Here is an 18803-nt window from a genome sequence, read left to right on the forward strand (position 1 = left end):
ATTAAATATAATAATGTACTTCTTTTTGTCACTATGCAGCTCCATATATTATTAAGGCAGCAAAACAACTTAAAGAACGGTATTCCAACATGGTGCATTTAACTTGTCTGGCGCACGGACTGCAAAATTCCGTCGACATCGCATCAATTACATAAGTACGAAATGTATGATTATTGTATGTATGCAATTCTTATACTCAAACCTGTACGTCTGAAGCACGCACGGTGAGTTGCTTACCTGAGAGTTCAGTACACTCGCCAAGGGACGCTCTAGTCATACTTAACTTGACGGTAAAGGGCCCGCACTCCAGCGGTTTAGACATAAGTAATTGTTTTACAATTTCATGAATCGACCTGCCAGTAATCTCTGTGCTTATACAGTGGGTAAACAGTAAAGAGCAGAACAGGTTTCACGGCCGGCCGGCTATGCGCAAGCAGGTGGGGGACTCAAGGCCTCCCGAGGCAGTGAAACCTGTTCTGCTCTATACTGTTCACCTAGCACAAGTGCAACCTATAACTTTATACAGGGACATCATTTTATTTTTACTTCAATTTTTATTGTACCTGAGTTTTTGAATGTATTTCACTCCCACCCCTTCTACTAAGGAAGTTCCAACTCCATACAGAACCAAGACCGCAGATAGTAAGCAGTACTGAGTTACTGAGTATAGTACGTTCCAGAAATATGTTCGCGTTTTCCAGTGACGAAAGAGCTTTCAATATTGAATCATATTTTCGCACAGGTACTGTCCGTTTGCCTACGTCGCATCCCGATTTCCTCCACCTGCTTCTGCTCGCCCCTCTGTAAAAGCTGGGCTGTCTTAGCTCTTTTCTGAAAACATTAATTTCTCTTAGGAATTGGACGTTTACGTAATATTATACAGCTGTTTAATTTAACTTAAATAAAAGGGCCTCGTTAAGTAATTAACTGTCACGTGATTTCCTCCCTTTATACAATCCTGCGGCATAACCACTTGGACGGACAGTAAATAGCATGTCTGAGTAATTTTATATTTTCGGGTCGGGCAGAAGTGAAGATTGAATTCACAGTACGTAGAGTAGGTACAGAATTATTTCAACATGAGTTACTAGTACGAAGGACGAAACTGGCAATTGGAATTAGATGCAATAGTCTATAGTGCGATAATATGCACAAAAGAACTGAAGCCTGTATCGAAATGAACGGCCACCATTTTCAAAATTGTGTTTAAATATTCATATTATGATTATTTTTCAATTTAACTTTTTTCTCTATATTGTACGCTAATGTGCTGTAGACAGTATACACTGCATAATGAATACGTTCGCATGGATAACTCACTTCGTGAGTAAAAACACTTATTCTTAATACAGTACTGTACTTTGATTAAAGAAAAACCTAATGAAAATTATCAAACTCAAAATCGCGATATTTGCTAGTTTACGTAAATAGATGAACTACTTTTCTTCCATCCTATACCTAGTAGAGTGATTTGTGTTTTACGCCAGTATCATCGAACTCCAGTCTTGGAGGGGGGAGCAAGCGGTGTTTCCGGTTCTCTAAATGTATAGACAGGTTAATATTAAAAATGTTAGTAAAAATAAAATGATGTCCCTGTATAAAATAAAAATTTGTTCAGCATTGATTGTAATCTCTCAATTTTAGAGAGGAACAGAGATTGTAGATGTTTGTGAATAAGGTGCTTAGGAAAATATTTGGGGCTAAGAAGGATGAAGTTACAGGAGAATGGAGAAAGTTACACAACACAGAACTGCACGCATTGTATTCTTCACCTGACAATTGGGAATATTAATTCAAGACGTTTGAGATGAGCAGGGCATGTAGCACACTATGGGCGAATCCAGAAATGCCTATACAGTAGGTTGTTTGTTGAGAGAACGGAGGGAAGAAGATCTTTGGGGAGGCCAAGACGCAGATGGGAGGATAATTTAAAAATGGATTTGAGGAAGGTGGGATATGATTGTAGGGATTGGATTAATCTTGCTTAGGATAGGGACCGATGACGGCCTCATGTGAGGGCGTCAATGAAACTCGGGATTCTTGAAAAGCCTTAAGTAAGTAATTATTTTATTGTAATCTGTTTTCTCTTTCTGTTTTAGCATGGACGGTGTAGAAAACTCCAAGGTGTGTGTGATACAAAGACACTGATAGGATTTCGGAATTGTGTAAGTACATAAGTCAAATAATTTATCTGTATTTTCTGTACGATATTTACACATTAATATGTTTACTGATAATTGTATTAAGCATTGAACTTTTGCTTATGTTCTACGTGATCTATTGCATTCATTATGGTAACTTACAGGTTCTGGAAACGTGGTACGTTTTCGTAATTTTGTAGTTTATTTAAGAAGCCATTAAATAATACACTTAGACTAGTTTCTTGGCTCCACGTAGGACACAAAATTTAACCTAATAATTAGGACATGCCCATCAAACTCCTGATGTATGGTAACATCTGAATTTAGTGTTTCAAATTATACTAGGTGAGGAATACAATGCGTGCAGTTCTGCGTTTTCTTGTAACTTCATCCCTCTTAGCCCCAAATATTTTTCTAAGGACCTTATTCTCGAACACCCTTAACCTCTGTGAAAGTGAGAGCCTAAGTTTCATAATCATACAGAACAACCGGTAATATAACTGTTTTATAAAATTCTGACCTTCAATTATTTTGAAAGCAAGTTACGTAGATGACAAAAGGTTCTCAACCGAATATTAAGAGGTATTTCCCATATTTATTCTGCGTTTAATATCCTCCCGACTCTCGTTTATATTTGTTACTGTTGTTCCAAAATATTTGAATCTTTCCAATTCTTCAAAGGATAAATTTCCAAGTTTTATATTTACATTTCGTACTATGTTCTAGTCACAAGACTTTGTCTTTTCGAGATTTACTTCCAAATGTAACTCATTATTGTTTCAAGTATAATTCCCGTATTTTCCCTAATCGTTTGTGGATTTTTTCTTAACAAATTCATGTCATCCGCATAAACAAGCACTGATGTAACCCGTTTAATTTCAAACCTACTCTGTTTTTCTGGACCTTCATCAACAAAACCTAATGACTTAATTTAAATTATTAAAAATTCACAATTTACTAGTCCTTACTATCCATATCTGTGGCGTAACGGTTAGCGCGTCTGGCCACGAAACCAGGTGACCCGATTTCGATTCCCGGTCTGGGAAAGTTACCTGTTTGAGGTTTTTTCCAGTGTTTTCCCTCAACCCACTGAGAACAAATGCTGGGTAACTATAGGTGCTGGACTCCGGACTCAATTCACTGGCATTATCACCTTCATCTCATTCAGACGCTAAATAACCTAAGATGTTGATGAAGTGTCGTAAAATAACCTACCAAAAAAACTAGTCCTTTCTTGAACGTTTTAACCAGTTGTCTATATCGATCACTCTTTGCTCACTAATAAAACTTATCACTAATCGTTTCTTCACGGTTATAAAATAGGATCGTTATTAGATCTGTTGCACCAGTTCATTGAACACTAAATCACACCTCGTTATTTGCACTTCTTGAGGACCGGAACGGTTTCGCACCGATGTTTGCAGTTACGGTATACTTTTGTTTACATGGTGGTATATTTTAGTTTTGCTACGTTTACTTGTTCAAAAGTTACAAGCGATCGTATTGTAACACTTTCTTTTGTTTTCTTTACTGAGCGTTTGGCGACCTTCCGTGCCCAATAAAGAGATATATTCTGTGTAAAAAGTATAACTTTTTGTCTTTAATTCCAATAGCGGAAATATCTTGAAGATCAGTCGTGTTTTATGGCAGTAACGTAGACTAAATTTTCCTTTCTTAAAAGCAAAGCTTAAAAAAGGAAGGCGTGCTTTGAGCCTCTCTGGGAAGGTGGAACCGCCTTCTTATCTTCCTCGTGAGAATAAGCATGTTATGATGTCGTTCAATATTAAACAAGCTTCCCTCTCTCCCTCTTCCTTTTTTAACTTACCTTTCTTTTTCTCTCCGCTAGTGAGTGGAGTTTGAAAATCGCAACGTAATGGCTTTATTCCCCTGACGGTTCAACAGACAGCAGCGCAGCGTCACCGCGTTCCGGGTCAATGCGATCTAATACACATTTCAGTACCCCAATACAAGCCCAAATCCAAGTATTAGAATCTCATTTCTCCTCTAGTTTAATTTTAAATCGGGTCTGATTTTAATACACTTCTGGGACTTGATTGTCACGCGCTGATACAATTGCCTTGCTACCTTGTTTCACAGACATTTCCTTCGAGCACCAGTGGAACAAAGACGCTGCCTTCCAGATAAAATCGCATCCATTTTCTTTACTATTTATTTTGTCAGGAGTGCACTGACTCACAAGTCACAGCTCTGTCAGTACGGCACAAGGGTTCAAGGCCCTATAATTAATATAATACAGGACTTATAAGAAGGCTTTTGACAAAGTGTCTAGACCAAAATTGTGGAATATATTAAATGAAAAGGGAATCCCATTACATTTGATAGAAGTAATTAAAGATATGTACGGAAAAACAAAAATAAAAATAAACCAAAGAGAACCTATAAGAATAACAGGAGGAGTTAGACAAGGTTGTCCATTATCAACCACTCTTTTTAATATATATCTAGACGACATGATAAGATCATGGAAACAAATAACAACAGGAGGAATTAATTTAGGAAATATGATAATAAAAACGTTAGCCTTTGCAGATGATCAGATTTTAATTGCAAAAACAGAGGACGAAATGCAGAGAATGCTATATAAATTAAACGAAATATCAAAAAAATACAACATGGAAATATCATCAGGAAAAACAAAGGCAATGGCTTTCAAGGGCTCTTATCCAGTTCGGACAAAGATAATTTTAGAAAATAAAGCAATAGAACAAGTCTCAAAATTCAATTTCCTAGGTTGCGAAATATCATACACAACAGAAACAGATATAAATAACAAGTTAAACAAGTTTAACTATATAACAGGGACACTAAAAAGAACCTTGAAAAATAAAGCCAGAAAAGACTCTCTAATGAAATTATATAAGACGATGGCAGTTCCTACAATTACTTATGGATCCGAAACATGGACAATGACGGCACAACATATAGCTAGAATACAAGCTGCTGAAATGAAATTCCTTAGGCCAATAGCAGGATATCAAAGAACAGACAAAAAACACAATACAGAAATAAGACATCAACTAAAAGTAGAGGAACTAAATACAACAATAGTGAAATATAGAACAAATTGGGAAAACCACCTAACAAGGATGACGAACAATAGAATACCAAAAGCAGCATACAATTACTCACCACGAGGAAAACGGAACTTAGGAAGACCTAAGAAAAGATGGAGGCAGCAACAATTTGGAGCCGGAACAGGCTAATGAAAGGCCTAAACCGTGACGTAGAAGAAGAAGACAGGACTTTCATTTCAAAACTTCCCAGTCAAAATAACTAATTACACTAGTCTGCGATGAAATTGCTGCCTTCAAAGTTTGAATGTTTTTAGGATATTTTTAGCATGCTGAAGTCAAATTCGAAGCCAGAAAGTTCCTATCACGTACCATTTTTTTGTTATTTTAATTTTCTTATAATATATTACGGCAATTTATAGCATAATTATTTAAACTATAATACTTTAACAACTGTAGTTTTAGTATGTTAAGATATGAAAACCAAATATATTCAACATATTTTTAAGATGTTTATATTGAAAATCAAGGATAACAGATGCTTCTTAGCAGATAGAGGGTGCAAGCGAATAAGGAAGTTAGGGTGAAATAACGTGCAGCCTTGCCATTATCTTTATTTGTGGGAGATAGAAATGTCAGCCATACCTTGGTGAGAGACTCAACTCAACTCGTCTAGTTTCTCTCACATTTCAATAGTCTGTGTTTCACCTGGAAACGAAACGAAATAAGTTTTTGAAGCTTTATTTTGGAGTAGAAAGTTGAGAGTTTTTAGTTCAGTAAGAAAGTATTTACACGTCGCATTGAGGATGTATAAATAATCCATACCATTTTTGTTATATAACTTATGTAGGATATACACATTGCCTAAGCAGAGTCGTAATTTTACAGATTTTGTGAAAAAGTCATACCATGCTTATTTTGGAATCAAACTTGGAGACCAAAGTAAAGCTTGGGCACCACACAAAGTATAAAGAGTATGCATTGAAGAACTTCATCATTGGATCAACGGCAAAAGACTGTTGCTATGTTTTGGAGTACCTATGGGTTGGAGAGAGCAGTCGAACCATAGTAATGACTGCTACTTCTGTTCGTGTGATGTGAAGAGGTACGATTCTAAAAATAAAAATAAAATCGTGTATCCAGTTATTCAGTCAGCCATTTTACCTGTATTCCATGGGCCTGATGTACCGATCACTGTGCGACTAGAAAATCTTGAATAATTTTCATCTGAGTCTGATGTAGTGGTGAGGGAAATTGTGACGAGTGACAGTGTCTATCTACCAGAGTCGGGTGCTGCAGAACGTGGCTTTAAATAAGGAAAGAGGCTGTTTCAAATACATATGTGAGAAATTTCCATTACTATCTGAAGAAAATTAAAAGAAGATATATTTAACGGTCCTGACTAAAGAAAACAGATGTCTGGTGCAGCATTTAAAAACACTGTGGATGAAAAGGGGAAAGCAGCATGGATATCTTTCTGTGAATTTGTTTTAAATTTTCTTGGTAACAACAAGGGTCCTAATTACCGAAACATTGTGGCTAACATGCTTGAAGCATACACGGAACTTGGTTGTAACATGAGTATGAAAATTCATTTTCTGTTTTCTAACCTAGATTATTTCCCCGAAAATCTACGATTTTTGAGCGAAGAGCAAGGTAAACGATTTCACAAGGATCTGCAGGAGTTCGAAAGGAGATACCAGGGACGATGGAGCATCAGTATGCATTCTCATTATTGTTGGATGTTAAAGCGTAAAATACCTGAAGACAAAAATAAAAGAAAGAGGAGCAGGAGGACTTCCTCAACTAAGAAGCAAGTGGTATAATTTTTTATGTGATACATTGTGCTAATTTATACATCCAATAGTGAAGTAAACAAGACAAAACAAAGCAAAAACACTCTAGTGACATGTATGAACAACCATACACATAATTGCAGCAAGTTGTGTATTTTAAATATTGCTTTTGCATTTGAAATAAACAAGTTAAATGAAAAGTTTGTGATGAAATTCACGTAATTATACAATACATTTAAAGTGATTTTGCAAACAAACCTGACGTGATAGAAGTAAACAAATTGAAAATTCGAATTCAGCACATCGACATTATATAAAATCACATTATTTACTTTAGGCAACAAACACAAAGTTGAAATTCGCAGGCTAGTGTTATTTAACATATACATCTTGATTACACAACTTTTAACACTGTATCACTTCGGAATATGTATGATAAGACTTTCCTGTGTTAAACTTCAACGTACCTCGTTTCCATGTTTCGAACTATTTATGGGTCATCTTCAGAACTGGTCGTTGTTGGTCTTGGTGCCTCTTGTTCTTTTTCCTGTGAGGGTGCGTTCGTGTGCTATAGTGTAGAGTCAAAGAGTGTGTGTGTTTTGAAGTTGAGTTGTGTGTTGAGAATTTCGTTGGGGTGTGTTTTCGTGTGTCTGTATATTTCATATTGTTCTAGTGTGTTTAATTTCTGCCTTTTTGTTTGGATGTGTAGTATTTCCATGTCTGTGTTGATGTCTCTGTGGGTGTGGTTAGAATTTGTGATGTGTTCTGCATATGTGGAGGTGTTTTGTAATTTTGTTATGACTGTGATGTGTTCTTTGTAACGTGTTTGAAACGTGCCAGCTACTCCCACTTCTGAATTTCAAATGACACCCCTATATTTTTATACTTAAATATGAAAAAGTATTCAATTGTTTATACACCTCATTCATTTGTTTTCGCATAGGTTTGTTTTCTATCGTCGCCTGGCAACCTGCATTTTTGTTATTGTTGATTAGAGCCTAAGAGAATAAAGCTACAAAAACATATTGAGCATTTCATGTAATAGTTGTGTTTGTGTCTTAAATTATTTTAAAATTGTGTATAGCCTTCAAGAGAGAACGTAAATCATCCTTATTGACTAAATTTAGGCAATTACACAAAATAAGCTGTGTTTTCATTCTACAATCAACTGATAATAACAAAAATACAGGGTGCCAGGCGACGAGAGAAAACAAAAAATGCGAAAACAAATGATTGAGGTGTATAAACAATTGAATACTCTTTCATATTTCAGTATAAAATATAGGGGTGCCATTTGAAATTTCAGAGTGGGGGTAACTGGGGGTTGGGGGTGAAATCTAAAATGCAATTAAATCTGGTTTCAGACTTTCCGCTCAGTATCTAAATTGACGTGTTTTTTTGTTTAAATTGAGTTCAGTTTAAATAATTAGTTATTTAGACTGGGACGTTTTGAAATGTAAGCCTTTATCTACATATTTTATCACGAATATTAGATGTGTAACTCATTTCTCAACTATTTAGTTTCTTTACCTTGTTGAAAATTACAGTTCATAATATACTTTTCCTGAACTATTATTCATAAGACATACATAATTAGAACATGTTACGTTGTAATATGGTATTATAGAATAGGGTTATGGTTTAGTACCCCCTTATGTCAATAACACTGCTACAAAAAGAAATAATTAAAATGCCATAATCTATTTTATCCCTGAGAACTGGTGTATTCTAAATTTAAAGTATTTGATATCCTTCAAATTTATGACAATATCTTATTGAATGTCATTTATAGAAACTGAAATATATTTAATTTGTATTCACATAGATATAAAATTAAAAGATCAGACAACATATGCCTCACATAACGTAAATGTACCACAACAGTAGCTTATGATCACAGTAGCAACTTCGAGCCAAGGCTCTATAACAAGATAACAGTTAAGAGAGAACTACAGAGAATATTTTAAGATAGACCTTCCATTATTGGTACATATTATTGTAAGACAATTGTCAAAGTTTCATTTCCATCATGTTCTTGGTTTTTTTTTTTTTTTTTTTAGTTATTCAATTTTTAATGAAATATAAATACAAATTTTAAAAATTCTACTCCTCATGCAAATTTCATTCAATCTGTCTAAGAATTTTTATATGGCACCACTTATATATTAGAAAAATAAATACGCGTAGATTTTTTCAAAGGTAATATCGCATTAAGGAGAGAAAAAATATATATATTTTTTTAATAAACGTCAAATTCCTTTCAATCATTTTGTTGAACGTTATGTTATGTGTCATTTAACGACGCTCGCAACTGCAGAGGTTATATCAGCGTCGCCGGATGTGCCGAAATTTGTCCCGCAGGAGTTCTTTTACATGCCAGTAAATCTACTGACATGAGCCCGTCGCATTAAACATACTTAAATGCCATCGACCTGGCCCGGGATCGAACCCGCAACCTTGGGCATAGAAGGCCAGCGCTATACCAGAGTGCCAACCATGTCGACCATTTTGTTGATGTCATACACAATTTTTTTTGTTAAAATCTAGAGACTTAGAAGGGAGAACGAAACATAACTTTGTTCAGCATGGTATACCGAATATACAGACAATAATTTAGCTTCATAGCCACCGTTCTTAGATATCTCATCTCCGTGAACTCAGTACTTCTTTTATCAGTTGAGTACCTCAGTGGAAAAACGGCAGACTCCAACTCAAAGCAACTGTGAGATAATTGCAGTTAAAGTTTATTGTAAATTACTACTGATGTACAGGACATACATATATCAAACCTGACTTAGAGGAAAGAAGACAGATGTACAAATAAGATTGCAAATCGGAAGTGCCATAGATATAAACATAGTGTATCAGTATTTATTCAAACTTGAAGATAGCATTACAGGCATATATATGACTACTCAAACTCTGTCTCATCATCAATAACTTCGATGTTTTCACCAGTACTTGTGTCATTTAGTCTTAAAATTTCTGTAAAAGTCATGATAAACAGGAGGAATCAGTGGTAAGAGTTTCATTAGGTCATTATACTTGGACAGCTTGATGCAGGTTGAAAGTGATCACCAAAGCTCGGAACTTGGGTACTTGTGTGTCGTGTGCATGAGTAAGGTTACAGGTACAACGTACACAAAGCTCACCCTGCAAGTGCTCAGGGACAGTCGTGTGTACTAAGAAAGTGGCCACATCGAATGACAGGAAGACGGACGAGGAAACTGTGTCGTGTCGAAGCCAATGACATTCAGATAATTAATTAGAGGTAAACGGTCTGTTTGAAAATAAGAAAATACTTATTATTCGAATGGGTATTGTATACGTTTGAAAATATATTTCTTAAAATTTAGGTACAGAATTTCGTGGAGGAATTCTGAGGAGATACATTATTTTCTTCGAATGGAGAGTTTATATTTTGTAACTTGTGTCAAACACAAACTAGAGATTGGAAACTGGCATTCATTGAAATACACTGAAGTCCCTTAAATCGGTGGAAAATTTGTCCATAGCCATGGATCAAGTCGTAGTGGAACCTTCCCTAGTAGTGACATAGAAATTGAAAACTATTTTCGAGACAAATTTAGGATACTTATCTTTCTCAGATACGAGATCAGCTAGCAACTACTGAAAATCGAACAGGAAACAGTGACAGTGAAAACATTCAATACTTTATTTCGGCCTAAGACTTTATAATGCAATTACAAACCATTTTCCAAATTTGAAATTTTTAAAAATTGAAGCTTTTAAAAAATAAATTTGTAAAATTATCCACGATATAATATAATATTAACAAATGTATTTTTTTACCTTTTATTTCTGTCTACTATATTCTTGTTTTTATTGAATATCACTGGCTTCTGTCGAATTGTCAATTTATATTAAATGTGTATTTTTCTCTCTTTTTCTCTTTCTTCTTTATTCTTGCTCTTGTGTTGTATTTATTGGTTTGAATTAAGTTACTTACTGTATTTAGTAAAGTGTTCTTGTAAATTTTATGTTATATTATTGACTAAGACCACACCGTACACGAGCCTAGCTCTTACGGTAGTGGCTAGAAACATTTTTGTTTTATAAATGTAATTTGTATTCAGTAGGTAGCTAGTTAAAATAAATAAAATAAAAAAATTAATTTTGCTCCTGTCACTTCATGTGACGTGGAAATAAGTTTCTTTCGTTTCAAATCATGTTTAACTAACAGACGAAGAAGGTATGGGTTCGAAAAATATTCGAATGTATGTAGTCATACACTGTAATAAAATATACAGAGCAGAACTTTAAATTTGATATATTTTGCATGTTTATTTATATATATGCTATAAAATTACTTGTTTCAACCTACCATAATATTATCATTATGTTGTTCCAGCCAGGAACCACTTTTATAGCAGACCTTACAGTACCTCTGTGCTGGAAGCGGGAGTTTGTTGACATTGAAGTCCGGTCGCTTAGCCACGTACAAAGACACAAGTCCCCAAGTTCCGAGCTTTGGTGATCACTGTGCTTGCTTGTCGACCCCTTCTTTTTGTGTTTATTTCATTCACTCATCTTGATGGCCATACGTAAAAGTGAGTCCAATAATCTCAGGTTCATCTTCACACAATGGCGTTCATACAAATTAAACATTTCCTGAATAGAGTGGACACTTGAGATGTACGTCTTATTTGGGATTCTTGATCTGCTGTAATGTGATTGGTACTTTGGAAATGAACCTATGTGTTTCCTGATCTCTTTTTTGTCCTCATCTTTGATTTTGTGTGGCCGACTTGTATGCCTAACTCGCTGAACTTGCGAAGGTGTGAGACGTTGGTGTCGTATTAGTGTTTTCACCTAGAACGGGGAAACCGCGTAAAACTCACACAGGTAACACGTATCATAATAATAATAATAATAATAATAATAATAATAATAATAATAATAATAATAATAATACTAATAATAGGAGTACCTCGTACTGTTCGCAGTCTCCGTACTGTCACACAAAATATTGACAACAGGGCTTTCTGGCACACAGAAACTCGCCGATTGTTAATAGGAACACAGTACTTGTAAGTCCAATTTCTTTGCGAATAGTCTGGATTCACTCTGTATTTTTTTACAAGCCTTCCTCCTCATACATTTTTCAATAAGGCCAAAAAGATAGGTGTTCTGTCTGTTGTAGTCCCCCATATCATAGAACTCCATAAAGAGCGTGTCTTTTTATTCGGTGGTAAGGCTACTGTATTGGCATACCGACTCGAGCATTCGACAACACCAGACCAAATTCACCCTACACTTTTTAACACGTGCTTGTGCGATGCATTTATAGATTCCTCCCCTCTATTTCTACATATTTTTCGTTTATTCTTCACCCAATCCTGGGAATTTCGTGATCGGTTTCTAGCTTTCACAGCAGCATCTTAGCCACTCCACTCGTTACGGAGACTGGTTGGGATATGCCGATCTTCCACTAGGCTAGAGCGCGGCGAGCAGTTTTGCAGAAGCAAAGAATAGAGATTACAGCCAAACGACATATCCCAACACAACAACTCGTTTCTCAACATGTTACTAGATCATAGCAGTGTACAATTCTAGTGAAACATGCATTTTGACGGCGGGTTGGGATCTGCCGTTTTTCCACTGAGGTACTCAGTTCTATCCGTCACCCATTTTTCACATTCATGAATTTGAATTGCCGTGACCTTATAAAAGTTAATTTCGGTCCATCTTTAAGTTCTATATACTTTAAATTTGTACTTAGCGCTCGATACATCATATCGAACCTATTCAGTTTTTTATTTATGTCATCTTCATAGTGTTATGAAACATTACAACTTATATATGTACAGAAATTTTTCACTTGTTCTGTGATATTGTTAATATCAATTTTCGTCCTCACGTGATGTTTGCCTTTAAATTCCATTGATTCTGTCTTTTCAGCTGACATTTTTTAATTACTCGTATAATTATTCATGATTTTGTATAATTCACTTCATCTATTTGAACTTTTTCTTATTTTCTTGCTAAACTCACCTTATCATCTACAAATAAAATTGTGTCTAAAATTACATGTCCAGTTTATATGTTATTCTCAAATGGATTGCACAATAAATATATTGTAAATAATACGGGAGACAAATTGGAAATTTGTGACAGCATGATTTTTTATACGGTATATGTACACTTAGCGGCACAAAGAATGGGCCGGACGACAATTTCCAAGTTACAGAGACATAACATTGCGCATGCGCGTCTCGTCAAAGCTGTAGTTCACTATGTAACACATAATTAAACCATTTAAATTTGCTGTATTTTATTTAAGAGTCTAAAATATGTAATAAAATCGAATGGCGGGTTGATTCTAGATACACCAGGGTCCTTAAAGAGTGAAATAATAATAAAATTGATAAATAAAAAATCAACCGGAGCGAATATGAACAGCAAACCACGTATTATGCCGAAATAATAGTAACAGTCACAGTAGCGTAAGTGGTTACGGCATTGGTCTATTGAACAAGTTGGTAGTAGTAGCTCAAGACTCGCATCTACCCTAATCTTCTTTTTTTAATTACAAATTTGCCATCATATGTGTCTCGCAAAGCTGTAATTATGTGGCGATATCTCTTAGAATATTACCAAACTCTAATAAATAATAAACCTCCCTCTCTCTCTTTCAAGCAATACTGCTATCTGTTAATACAACGGAAAACGATATCCAGAAGGAATACTTTTCTTCCAGCAGGATAATCATCCGACACACATCGCCAACCGGATTCAAAGAAGGTTTACGAGGAGGCGTGATGTCGACCCAGTCGACTGGCCTCCAAATTCACCAGATATGAATCCGATTCAAAATTTGTGGGCTGTCAAAAGGATCCTACGCTTTATTTGGGCAGAACAACCACCCATTCGGACACCTGAGGAATTGTGGGACAGAGTTCTAGATGCGTGGGAGGAGATGGCCAAGAATTTAGACCTGTTCCATAATCTTGTGGACTCCATGCCGCGCAGAATGAGGGCAGTTGTTGACACAGGAGTTTTGTGGACGAGATACTAGTCCCCACCACAGGCCTTGTTTTGTTAATATATTAAAAACTTGTTTGTTTTTGTTAATTTAATTATTTATTTGTGTTTGATATGCGTCCGGTTTTTTAGGATGTGAAATAAGTATTTTTGTTTATACAGGCCAGGTCTCACCTATTAATAGCCCACAGGTGATGGGCAATAATATTTTTACAAGGCAGGCATAACGAAGTTTGTTAACAAATGCCATTTCATATTTAAACTGATAAATAAGTAAAAATTAAAATAAAAAATAATAATTTTTACGTAACGGGAGGCGAACTCACAACCTCTGGTTCGGATGTCAGACTTCTTACCACTGGGCCACACACTGCTCGTAAGATTTACTACATTATAGACGGATGACTTTCAATGAAGAGACACCACAGCAACGCCTTGCAGTGCGTTACGTCTACACGAGTGAACCGCGCGATAGAACTTAGCATTTCTATCGACCAAGAGTCGGCCCATTCTTTTTGCCGCTAAGTGTACGTGAACGTTAACACATACATTTACGTTCTTGCTAATATACTGTACGTAGATTTATTTCCTCATAACTACAGTATTGTAATCCTAATTGTTACATCACATTTGTCCCGAAGTTCCTGGAAGGCGATTCTACAATGTAACTAGAGTATTAAGGATCAAAAGCTGTTTGTAAGCCGCGAGGTGTGGTTCCAATTCAATAGGATTCTTTGTTGAATGAAGATTACCTGCAAGAACGTTGTTTACCGTGGTACCGGTTGGAAAACATTTCACAAGAAGCTTAAAGGATCACTTGCCTTTTCCCTGACAAAAGATCCTCTTTTAGTGCTTCAAGATTTACCAGTTGTGCCTTTCGACAGAATTGCCAATCATTAAATTTAAGGATATGGAGAAGGGATTTTGGGTTCTACGTGGGGAAGGACTTCGTGTAATCCGTTCCCTATCCAAAAGACGTCGTAATTTCAATTTATCTGCACTTGATATTTCTTTCGAATAGCTGTTATGCTATGAAGGATATTAAATGACAAGAGAATTCCACAGTCTACTATATATAGTCGCGAAGCTCAATATGTACTAAAAATGCAAACATGGGTAGTTGCCCATCACTAGGATCGCTACTATCGCCTCATCATCGCAGATCTCTCTCCTAGTAGACGACAAAATATGTTACATTTTCGTTGTATTCTTTTGGAAAAATTAACACCTTCCTTCCATTATTGAAATATTAAATGCATAAAGTTAATTTATTATTTTAATGAAGTACTGTATATTAAATTCCACCATAAACTCGAAGATACCTGCAAGAAATAGGTTAATATTATTTTTGTTTGTGCAAAACGAACTGAAATTTACTATAATCGCTTCACTCATTCAAGGTCATAGCGATAACTAACTGTGAAACCAATAAATATTAATTTGCATTTCCCTTTACAACAATAATAATGGAAATATGAATTAATGGAGTAACTTACGTGTACCGGTACTTGTAGTGTAGGCTTACGTAGTTAACAAAGTGGGATGAGGTTAAGCAATAATAATCACATCAGAATTATTGGAAATAAAATGTGATCAATAAATTTTATTGTAACAGACTTTTTCTACGTCTCTAGTAAAGTAACAAATAAAAATAACAACAAAATTAACAGCTATAATTAAAAAATATCCATTGAAAAAAAAAGTAGGCCTAAGCAATAATAATCCCAATGAAAGAGTAATGGAACGGAGAAAAATTCTCTCCGGCGCCGGGATTTGAATCCGGGTTTTCAGCTCTACGTGCTGATGCTTTATCCACTAAGCCACACCGGATACAACTCCGACGCCGGTTAGAATCGTCTCAGATTAAGCTCCAACTCTTGGGTTCCCTCTAGTGGCCGCCCTCTGCACTACGTCATAGATGTCTATGAACGCAGGATCGAAGTCCACATATGTGCTGAGGTGCACTCGATATGAGTGACTAGTTGGCCGGGATCCGACGGCGCCGGAGAGAATTTTTCTCCGTTCCATTACTCTTTCATCGTATGATGACGCAGAATATCTGCATGGAAATATCATATGTACTTCGGTACATTAAAATAATATAAATAATAATCCCACCAGAATTCAAAATAAAACGTGATCAATAAATTTAATTAAAACAAACTTAATTTTTCTACGTCTCTAGTAAAATATTATCATTCCAATTATTGTATTTTAGCCATTAACTTTTTCATTACAACCAATAACGAACATTTCACAAGCATCAATGTGAAATACGCAACGAGCTAGCACTCGATGGAAATACGACACAGGCCAAAGTCGACCGTGGACAGTCTATTGTTTCTAGTTGCTAACCGCTTGGAGCGCTTTATCACGAGATTTGCAAAAAATCACCTGAAGCTTCGCGACTGTATGTAGTAGACTGTGAGAATCCTATAGATTCAAAATCCCCTACATCCATTTGCACGAATTAAAGGATTTTGACAGTAACTGGTGGAAAATAGAGGGAATTTTCAAAACTGTGACTTTTAACAAACATTTTTGCTTCAAATTTAGTGGCCTTTTGAATTCAAACTATATAAATAATTAGAATTCATTTTTAGTAAGCAATATATGGGCATAATTCAATTCTGAACAAAATGATCTTTAGGGGGTTTTGAATCTAGAGGATTCAAGTCATCATTTAGATGACTTCTAACTGTTCGTATATGGAACGTATTGTGTGTTTCCTTTACGGCCTTCTGTCTAATGGTGTAAAAGTTTAATATTGTTAGATTTTTATGACTATTCAAATTTAAAAGTAGGAATTAATAATACTAAGATATTCAAAATTTATATATAAAAATTGGAAATTTGTCCTTTGAAGACGTGGAAAAATTAAAATATCTTGGATCAATAGTAACAAATATAAATGACATTCGAGACGAAATGAAACGCAAAATAAATATGAGAAATGTGTGCTATTATTCGGCTGGGAAATTTTAGTTATCTAGTCTGCTTTCAAAGAAACTGAAAGTTACAATTTATAAAACAGTTATATTAACGGCTGTTCTGTATGGTTGTGAAACTTGGATTCTCACTTTGAGAGAGGAACAGAGGTTAAGGGTGTTCGAACAAATCAGAAACAAACGTTTCGTTTTCAAGCGACAAGCCACGTGGTATCATTATTGATCAGAATTTAAAATGGCCTCATCACATTACTTATCTTTGTAAGAGGCTTCGTAAAACAATTTATAAATTCGTTAATCTTCGATGCTACTTACCTATTAGAGTTCTACGAAATGTTTATTTGGCCATTATTCAGTCTATCATTCAGTATGGTATAATTGTTTGGGGTGGAAGTACAAAAATTAATCTTAGTCCGTTAAATTTACTACAAAAACGAATAATTAAAATTTGTTTGAAGAAACGTTTCGATTATCCAACTAAATTAATTTATTCTGAATTTAATGTATTTAATATTGAACAAATTTATAAGTATACGCTGTTAAAATTTTATCATAAAAATCGTAATAAGTTTGTATTACACAATTATGACACAAGGCGAAATATTAATTCAACATTAGTAGAACCTAAATGTCTCACATCTGCTGGTCTAAAGCATAGCATAAATTTTGGCCCTCGGTTGTACAATGCTTTAACTAAATTACACCCAGAACTTCTAACATGTAACCCACTAACATATAACAAGAAAATTAGAAACGTGTTAATATCTTCAATTTGATTAAATAAATGTATAGCCTATGTGTATGAATTAATCAACCTATATTATATTTGTATTCTATAATTTTGAAATATACAGTATATTAGTCCTACTTTTCATGTGCGATATTATTCTTCTCTAGTGTTAATATTATATTATATAATTCCATTGCCGCTGTAATTATATTTTAGTTCCTATTTTATTTTACTTATTTATTTTTATTATTATTATTTTTTTAATTTTAATATTATATCTGAACTGCGACCGAGCACGAGCGCTGCTCATTCGGCCTCAAATTTTGTTAATACTACTGTAGCTTCTTTTTATATTGCTTGTATTATTTTATTTGTATTTCTCTTTGTTTTGTTTTGTAATTATATTCTTTATTCTGTATATTTAAATTTAAATAAATAAATAAATAAATAAACAAAAATAAAATAAATAGGGGAAAAAAACTGCGGTAACTGAGCTCCAAGGCAGCTTTAGAATATGCTTAACCACTTTCCTGATTAACCCGAGTTAACTCGGGTTGCTAACTTCCGTCAAAATTTATTAACCCGAGTTAACTCGTGTGAGTCCCATTTTCGATTCTAAGGATTATTATCCCTAATATATACGTTTCCATCATTTCATTAACCTTTTCCTGACTAGTTGGCTACTGGAGTTACTGATATTGCTATACCTGGCGGTGGGATTCCTACGTTTGGTATACGATATATGAAGGCAGGAAGACATCCTTTGACTATCGAATGGTGGTAATTCGTGAGATTTTCGAAAAATACATCCCGAATGTCCTATCAGTCAAGGCAGGATGGCCAGGAAAATCGCCCAACCCACTTCGGCTTACAGGTAAACATTTTCCAGAAGCTATTCCACGAACTCTGAAGAAGACAGGATTTCATGTGTAGTATTGCGAGAGACTCAAAATACAATCAAATTCGACACAAGAGCACATACTACTGTCCGGAATGCAATGTGCCACTGTGCGTAATACCCTAGATCATATATGTAACAGATAACTCCTCGCTACGTTAAAAACGGCAGCACTTTGAAGAGAACAACCGCCAGGATCGCCACCTGTCCGCCGTAAACGAACACGAGATGGCAGCACAGTCCCTAATGCAAT

At 35.2% G+C, this 18803-nt stretch overlaps 1 protein-coding gene across 1 annotated transcript in view; it reads left to right on the forward strand.

Moving 5' to 3' along the window:
* The window catches only part of kek2 (kekkon 2), a 1284908-nt gene that overhangs the window by 254043 nt on the left and 1012062 nt on the right, over nucleotides 1–18803 (forward strand). Inside the window, exon 2 of the mRNA XM_069830676.1 lies at nucleotides 2100–2165. The gene's annotated coding sequence lies outside the window, so the exon portion shown is untranslated. The remainder of the gene's footprint in view (nucleotides 1–2099; nucleotides 2166–18803) is intronic.

This window comes from Periplaneta americana, chromosome 7, assembly GCF_040183065.1.
Source record: "Periplaneta americana isolate PAMFEO1 chromosome 7, P.americana_PAMFEO1_priV1, whole genome shotgun sequence".
NCBI classification, from domain to species: Eukaryota; Metazoa; Arthropoda; class Insecta; order Blattodea; family Blattidae; genus Periplaneta; species Periplaneta americana.